The sequence below is a fragment of the Megalopta genalis genome, unplaced genomic scaffold, assembly GCF_051020955.1.
Source record: "Megalopta genalis isolate 19385.01 unplaced genomic scaffold, iyMegGena1_principal scaffold0406, whole genome shotgun sequence".
Taxonomy (NCBI): domain Eukaryota; kingdom Metazoa; phylum Arthropoda; class Insecta; order Hymenoptera; family Halictidae; genus Megalopta; species Megalopta genalis.
The window spans coordinates 207,501-216,525 of NW_027476475.1; the positions used below are offsets into that span (position 1 = coordinate 207,501).

A 9,025-nucleotide genomic window follows, 5' to 3' on the forward strand; every position below is an offset into this window, starting at 1 on the left:
AGAATATGTGCAACATCGGATCTATATAGCCATCGATACAATTCGTACACAAATGTGTCGTACGAAGAGAGAGACTTTTTTTCCTCTGGCAACATAACGGTAAGAGACATCCTTCCACACTCATAGGTTCCACTCCCTGGGGCTATGATATATATATACATATAAATTCAAATTCGAAGCAACGGTCACAATTCTACTCTATATTTTTGCGGGTTATGTGTTCTTTCGTTCAATTTCTTTCATGCGTTCGTTCGATCTCTGTACACAGTCTTCACATAGGACAGACTCGTGTAGTACGCTTTCGTGGGTTAAACCCATCTCGTTTCATTTCAGGCGACGTCGGGAGCGCGTTGAAAATGTACCAGTGAAATCTCGATAGTTCTACGGATACGAATCGTCCCGAAAAAGATTTTGTCACCGCTTCGAAGCGGTGTTTCAGACGGGCGGACGTATATAAAACATATACGACACACGACACCGCCTTCCACACTCACGCTAGTTCGAACACGATTTCCATCTCTCTCGAAGACTGTTAGACGTACGTAAAATTTCTCAATATTCATAGGACCGCGACAAACGCCGACGAAGCGCCCATCATTCGCTCGTACGTATATAGGCAACAAGTGCCATCAACGCAAGCAGTTTATAAGTACGTAAACGACCCTCAGCCAGGCGTGGTCCAGGAATTGTATCCGTGGACCGCAATGTGCGTTCGAAATGTCGATGTTCATGTGTCCTGCAGTTCACACGTTGACGCGCAATTAGCTGCGTTCTTCATCGACCCACGAGCCAAGTGATCCACCGTTCAGGGTAATTTTTCCCTTTTATTCTCTCATATATAATATAATGTGTATTTGCTATCCACCACATTTTTGTGTTATATTTCGGAACAAGCCGATACCCGAAGAGCTCCAACCAGCGCGCGAAGGAGATTCGGGAGTCGTCGTACAACGACATAATTGTCCCTTAAAGAACGAGATATTTCCGTCGAAACCATATATATATGTACGAGCAAATCCAAAACCACTGTTTTCTTGCAAGTTCGACGGTCGGAGCGAATAGAACATTGAAAAGCCTTCTATCGAAGAAACACAGAGAGTATATCACCTCCAAAAACGACGGGGATATGGATATTCAAACTGGACAATTATCAACCCGATACTGGATTCGAAAAGTTTCTCTCTCCTTTCGTCGTTATTTACACCGGACGGACTCACGGCCGGCTCTAGCTGGGTGTCATATATATATATACGTCCCACGCTCATGCTGCCACTAGCGCGCAACAGAGTAGGGTGTCAATGACAACGACACAGCATTGAAACGAGCTACACAAGCCGGTCTCTCTTGATACCAATGTAAACGAGCATTAAGTTATCTTCAGACTGCCCGATATTTTCGTCCTTTGGACTTTCCCAACGATTCCTTTTTTTCTTTTTTTTTTACACACCACAGCGAAGACTTGAGGAAGCGTGATTAGCACGCTCGCATCCCTCCCTGTCCTACTACAACTGTGTGTGTGTGTGTAAAGAAAGAAAAAAGAATACATTGGCTTTCTCTCTATCGAGAAGATGGCCTACGCAACGCAGATCAAAGGCCTAATACGTGTAATATAATACGCGTCTGGCCGTGTATAAATCACGCACGAATGATCTGGTCGGGCCCAACTCTTCTCGTACGCTTATTTTTCCGTGTTGGGGCACTATCATAAAATCACACAAACCCCAACACGTGTGTGTCTTGGAAGGAAGATGGCCTACGCAACGCAGATCAAAGGCCTAATACGTGTAGTACACACGTCTGCCGTGTAAATCACGCACGAATGATCTGGTCGGGCCCAACTCTTCTCCACCACACCACATCCCAACTTTGTACATTTTTATATATTTTTGTGCGTTGGGGCACCTTCATAATCACAAACCCCAACAACACATATATCTCTCTCTCTTTGAAAGATTTGTTGTGGCCTACGCAACGCAGATCAAAGGCCTAATACGTGTAGTACACACGTCTGGCCGTGTAAATCACGCACGAATGATCTGGCGGGCTCAACAATATCTTTTTTTTTTATATGAATTCTTATCCACAAACTAATCGAATTCATTTTCTCTCCTCCTCTCCTCTCTCTTTGAGATATATTGGAACATTGTAATGATCCTTCCGCAGGTTCACCTACGGAAACCTTGTTACGACTTTTACTTCCTCTAAATAATCAAGTTTGGTCATCTTCCCGGCATCATCGGCAATGCCGAAACATTGCCGCGCACCAGTCCGAAGACCTCACTAAATCATTCAATCGGTAGTAGCGACGGGCGGTGTGTACAAAGGGCAGGGACGTAATCAACGCGAGCTTATGACTCGCGCTTACTGGGAATTCCTCGTTCATGGGGAATAATTGCAAGCCCCAATCCCTAGCACGAAGGAGGTTCAGCGGGTTACCCGGGCCTTTCGGCCAGGGAACACACGCTGATTCCTTCAGTGTAGCGCGCGTGCGGCCCAGAACATCTAAGGGCATCACAGACCTGTTATTGCTCAATCTCGTGCGGCTAGAAGCCGCCTGTCCCTCTAAGAAGATTTGTTTGTACGTTGGTAGTAAAAACCCCACCGGCAGAAGCCGAGAGCCTTCGAGATACCATAATTACGTCTATTTAGCAGGCTAGAGTCTCGTTCGTTATCGGAATTAACCAGACAAATCGCTCCACCAACTAAGAACGGCCATGCACCACCACCCACCGAATCAAGAAAGAGCTATCAATCTGTCAATCCTTCCGGTGTCCGGGCCTGGTGAGGTTTCCCGTGTTGAGTCAAATTAAGCCGCAGGCTCCACTCCTGGTGGTGCCCTTCCGTCAATTCCTTTAAGTTTCAGCTTTGCAACCATACTTCCCCCGGAACCCAAAAGCTTTGGTTTCCCGGAAGCTGCCCGCCGAGTCATCGTAGGAACTTCGGCGGATCGCTAGCTGGCATCGTTTATGGTTAGAACTAGGGCGGTATCTGATCGCCTTCGAACCTCTAACTTTCGTTCTTGATTAATGAAAACATTTTTGGCAAATGCTTTCGCTTCTGTCCGTCTTGCGACGATCCAAGAATTTCACCTCTAACGTCGCAATACGAATGCCCCCATCTGTCCCTATTAATCATTACCTCGGGGTTCCGAAAACCAACAAAATAGAACCGAGGTCCTATTCCATTATTCCATGCACACAGTATTCAGGCGAAGGTAGCCTGCTTTGAGCACTCTAATTTGTTCAAAGTAAACGTACCGGCCCACCTCGACACTCAGTGAAGAGCACCGCGATGGGATATTAGTTGGACCGCCCCGTGAAGAGCAAAGCCCACCGGTAGGACGTACCACATAATGCCAGTTAAACACCGCGAGCGATGAACCGACACTGTGACACACAGATTCAACTACGAGCTTTTTAACCGCAACAACTTTAATATACGCTATTGGAGCTGGAATTACCGCGGCTGCTGGCACCAGACTTGCCCTCCAATGGATCCTCGTTAAAGGATTTAAAGTGTACTCATTCCGATTACGGGGCCTCGGATGAGTCCCGTATCGTTATTTTTCGTCACTACCTCCCCGTGCCGGGAGTGGGTAATTTGCGCGCCTGCTGCCTTCCTTGGATGTGGTAGCCGTTTCTCAGGCTCCCTCTCCGGAATCGAACCCTGATTCCCCGTTACCCGTTACAACCATGGTAGGCGCAGAACCTACCATCGACAGTTGATAAGGCAGACATTTGAAAGATGCGTCGCCGGTGCTATAAGACCATGCGATCAGCACAAAGTTATTCAGAGTCACCAAAGCAAACGATGGACGAGTGTAAACACCCGCCACCGATTGGTTTTGATCTAATAAAAGCGTTCCTACCATCTCTGGTCGGAACTCTGTTTTGCATGTATTAGCTCTAGAATTACCACAGTTATCCAAGTAAATTTTAGTACGATCTAAGAAACCATAACTGATTTAATGAGCCATTCGCGGTTTCACCTTAATACGGCATGTACTGAGACATGCATGGCTTAATCTTTGAGACAAGCATATGACTACTGGCAGGATCAACCAGGGAACTATACAATATGTATATATAAAATGGACAAAATTTAAATCCTTTTCCATCGTCGCCTGTTTCATATATATATGTCAGGTCGACACACCACTTTTCTCTTTCAAATATGTACAAGTTTTGCCACATTCCGCGCTTGTAACATATCTTCTTTAACGCTCAATTTCTTTCATTTTTCTACCATACAGATATTTTACCGTACGCCCAAAAACGTACGTATTATATTTTTGTTCTATCATAAAATCACATTTTTCTACGTACGCCAGCTTCGTACGTTTCTATCTTTGCCTTCATAAAATCACAAGATAATTTTATCTTCAAGAGTCTCGCTATTAACATCTTGTAAGATAAATGTACGTCCCAGCTAAAACGTACAAATACTTCAAATTAAGTAATAATATATCATCGCTATTGACAAATTTTTAAGATCCAAGACACAGTTCTCTCTATATGTTTTAATATTTTTTATGTACTCAAATATATTCAAAGGAAAAAGTACATGGGTGATGCCATAGTCGTGGAAGCGCGTACGCTCACGCTGATCTTCTGACCGCCGGAAGCACGAAACCTCTGATCTGGGCAAAATCGGCAAGCCGAGGAAGAACGGACAGGACACATGCTGGACTGGCGAGAAAGCGTGTTCTTCCGCTCGCGCTAGGCATTTCGATTTCTGACACCTCTTGATTTAAAAAATCAGTTTTTTGATAGTTTTCTCTCTCCACTGGGCTATTCATTTTAGCCACAGTTTTCAATTGGTACGATTTGCTTCCAAATCTTACAGATGCATTTTAAAAAATTTTTCCATCGCTCGGACAGAAGAGTCGATTGCTCAGTGAGTACGAGTATACATACAAAGTGCATACGGGTAACCAACCCCGTAGGGCTTGCCACATATGGGCCATTCGGTCAAAGACACCGACCCGTGGCCACGCTGTGTGGAGAAAAGTCCGTAACGTAAACGGCACGAAACAGTCAGGACCGAAGCCCCGAAGGAGCTCTGAGACAGCTTCTCGACCGAGATCGTAGAATTGGCCCAAAACCCGCTCTGCTCCGTCCGCCTCGCACGGACCGTGTATCTCTTATAGATACCGAACGGCCGGCAAGGACGCCGGCGCCGCCGGCCGAATAGCACGCGCGCTTATGAGTGTAAACCGCCGCGGCAACAGACCGCCCGGCCGTGCTGTTGTAACATAGCGCGTGAACGAACGAAAAAAAAATTTATAGTAAACATTAAAATAAATTACATTACCGTAAACTAGACAAAAAATTACACATTTTTTCCCAATATGAAAATTTTCACAAACTTTTCAAAGTCCCATCGCATCGAGTAAACTTTTTTAATAACGCTTCCGCACGATTCTAAATGCTTAATCCATATGTGAAATCGTTCACTGATCACGAATATCGTATTTAAAAAAATTACAAAAATTTATTTTTCAAAATAATCAAAAAAAACCGAAAAATCACAAGAGTAAAGTACCATTATTTTAAACAATATGTCGTTCTAAATGCTTAATCCCTATGTAAAAAAGTTATCTAAGCAAGAATATGTAATTGAAAAAAATTAGAAAAATTTATTTTAGCCGTAAATCGAAAATAATGGGGACACCGGAGCTGTTCGAAGCGCCGAGACGCGCCGCGTACGGCCGAATATTTTCTAAGTCCCAACGTACCGATCAAGAGTAAAGTACCATTTTCCTACATTAGATTTCGTTCTAAATGCTTAATCCCTATGTAAAAACGTTAGTTAAGCAAGAATATCGTATTTTTAAAAAAATCTAATGATAGGATTTCCCAGAAAATTGAAAAAACCGAAAAATGTCAAGAGTAAAGTGCCATTTTCTGACATTAGATTTCGTTCTAAATGCTTAATCCCTATGTAGAAACGTTAGTTAAGCAAGAATATCGTATTTTTAAAAAAATCTAATGATAGGATTTTTCAGAAAATTGAAAAAACCGTAAAATGTCAAGAGTAAAGTGCCCTTATTTTAAACAATGTATCGTTCTAAATGCTTAATCCCTATGTAAAAAAGTTATTTTAGCAGGAATATGTTATTGAAAAAAATTAGAAAAATTTATTTTAGCCGTAAATCGAAAATAATGGGGACACCGGAGCTGTTCGAAGCGCCGAGCGCGCCGCGTACGCCCGAATATTTTCAAAGTCCCAACGTACCGATCAAGAGTAAAGTACCATTTTCCTACATTAGATTTCGTTCTAAATGCTTAATCCCTATGTAAAAACGTTAGTTAAGCAAGAATATCGTATTTTTAAAAAAATCTAATGATAGGATTTTCCAGAAAATTGAAAAAACCGAAAAATGTCAAGAGTAAAGTGCCATTTTCTGACATTAGATTTCGTTCTAAATGCTTAATCCCTATGTAGAAACGTTAGTTAAGCAAGAATATCGTATTTTTAAAAAAATCTAATGATAGGATTTTTCAGAAAATTGAAAAAACCGTAAAATGTCAAGAGTAAAGTGCCCTTATTTTAAACAATGTATCGTTCTAAATGCTTAATCCCTATGTAAAAAAGTTATTTAAGCAGGAATATGTTATTGAAAAAATTAGAAAAATTTATTTTAGCCGTAAATCGAAAATAATGGATCGAGCGAATCGGTCGATTGCGCCGAGACGCGCTATGATGCAACAGACGAGCGATTGGAACCCCCGAATATTTTCAAAGTCCCAACGTACCGATCAAGAGTAAAGTACCATTTTCCTACATTAGATTTCGTTCTAAATGCTTAATCCCTATGTAAAAACGTTAGTTAAGCAAGAATATCGTATTTTTAAAAAAATCTAATGATAGGATTTTCCAGAAAATTGAAAAAACCGAAAAATGTCAAGAGTAAAGTGCCATTTTCTGACATTAGATTTCGTTCTAAATGCTTAATCCCTATGTAGAAACGTTAGTTAAGCAAGAATATCGTATTTTTAAAAAAATCTAATGATAGGATTTTTCAGAAAATTGAAAAAACCGTAAAATGTCAAGAGTAAAGTGCCCTTATTTTAACAATGTATCGTTCTAAATGCTTAATCCCTATGTAAAAAAGTTATTTTAGCAGGAATATGTTATTGAAAAAAATTAGAAAAATTTATTTTAGCCGTAAATCGAAAATAATGGGGACACCGGAGCTGTTCGAAGCGCCGAGCGCGCCGCGTACGCCCGAATATTTTCAAAGTCCCAACGTACCGATCAAGAGTAAAGTACCATTTTCCTACATTAGATTTCGTTCTAAATGCTTAATCCCTATGTAAAAACGTTAGTTAAGCAAGAATATCGTATTTTTAAAAAAATCTAATGATAGGATTTTCCAGAAAATTGAAAAAACCGAAAAATGTCAAGAGTAAAGTGCCATTTTCTGACATTAGATTTCGTTCTAAATGCTTAATCCCTATGTAGAAACGTTAGTTAAGCAAGAATATCGTATTTTTAAAAAAATCTAATGATAGGATTTTTCAGAAAATTGAAAAAACCGTAAAATGTCAAGAGTAAAGTGCCCTTATTTTAAACAATGTATCGTTCTAAATGCTTAATCCCTATGTAAAAAAGTTATTTAAGCAGGAATATGTTATTGAAAAAAATTAGAAAAATTTATTTTAGCCGTAAATCGAAAATAATGGATCGAGCGAATCGGTCGATTGCGCCGAGACGCGCTATGATGCAACAGACGAGCGATTGGAACGCCCGAATATTTTCAAAGTCCCAACGTACCGATCAAGAGTAAAGTACCATTTTCCTACATTAGATTTCGTTCTAAATGCTTAATCCCTATGTAAAAACGTTAGTTAAGCAAGAATATCGTATTTTTAAAAAAATCTAATGATAGGATTTTCAGAAAATTGAAAAAACCGAAAAATGTCAAGAGTAAAGTGCCATTTTCTGACATTAGATTTCGTTCTAAATGCTTAATCCCTATGTAGAAACGTTAGTTAAGCAAGAATATCGTATTTTTAAAAAAATCTAATGATAGGATTTTTCAGAAAATTGAAAAAACCGTAAAATGTCAAGAGTAAAGTGCCCTTATTTTAAACAATGTATCGTTCTAAATGCTTAATCCCTATGTAAAAAAGTTATTTTAGCAGGAATATGTCATTGAAAAAAATTAGAAAAATTTATTTTAGCCGTAAATCGAAAATAATGGGGACACCGGAGCTGTTCGAAGCGCCGAGCGCGCCGCGTACGCCCGAATATTTTCAAAGTCCCAACGTACCGATCAAGAGTAAAGTACCATTTTCCTACATTAGATTTCGTTCTAAATGCTTAATCCCTATGTAAAAACGTTAGTTAAGCAAGAATATCGTATTTTTAAAAAAATCTAATGATAGGATTTTCCAGAAAATTGAAAAAACCGAAAAATGTCAAGAGTAAAGTGCCATTTTCTGACATTAGATTTCGTTCTAAATGCTTAATCCTATGTAGAAACGTTAGTTAAGCAAGAATATCGTATTTTTAAAAAAATCTAATGATAGGATTTTTCAGAAAATTGAAAAAACCGTAAATGTCAAGAGTAAAGTGCCCTTATTTTAAACAATGTATCGTTCTAAATGCTTAATCCCTATGTAAAAAAGTTATTTTAGCAGGAATATGTTATTGAAAAAAATTAGAAAAATTTATTTTAGCCGTAAATCGAAAATAATGGGGACACCGGAGCTGTTCGAAGCGCCGAGCGCGCCGCGTACGCCCGAATATTTTCAAAGTCCCAACGTACCGATCAAGAGTAAAGTACCATTTTCCTACATTAGATTTCGTTCTAAATGCTTAATCCCTATGTAAAAAACGTTAGTTAAGCAAGAATATCGTATTTTTAAAAAATCTAATGATAGGATTTTCCAGAAAATTGAAAAAACCGAAAAATGTCAAGAGTAAAGTGCCATTTTCTGACATTAGATTTCGTTCTAAATGCTTAATCCCTATGTAGAAACGTTAGTTAAGCAAGAATATCGTATTTTAAAAAAAT

At 39.7% G+C, this 9,025-nt stretch overlaps 2 non-coding genes across 2 annotated transcripts; both read right to left on the reverse strand.

The window, feature by feature from the left end:
- Nucleotides 1-658: 658 nt before the first annotated feature.
- Nucleotides 659-813, reverse strand: LOC143263239 (5.8S ribosomal RNA). Its single transcript, XR_013036757.1, has one exon. It is a non-coding gene; the product is annotated as a 5.8S ribosomal RNA (ribosomal RNA).
- A 1,333-nt stretch (nt 814-2,146) lies between these two features.
- LOC143263245 (small subunit ribosomal RNA) lies at nt 2,147-4,067 on the reverse strand. The gene has a single exon (XR_013036763.1). It is a non-coding gene; the product is annotated as a small subunit ribosomal RNA (ribosomal RNA).
- Between the last annotated feature and the right edge of the window lie 4,958 nt (nt 4,068-9,025).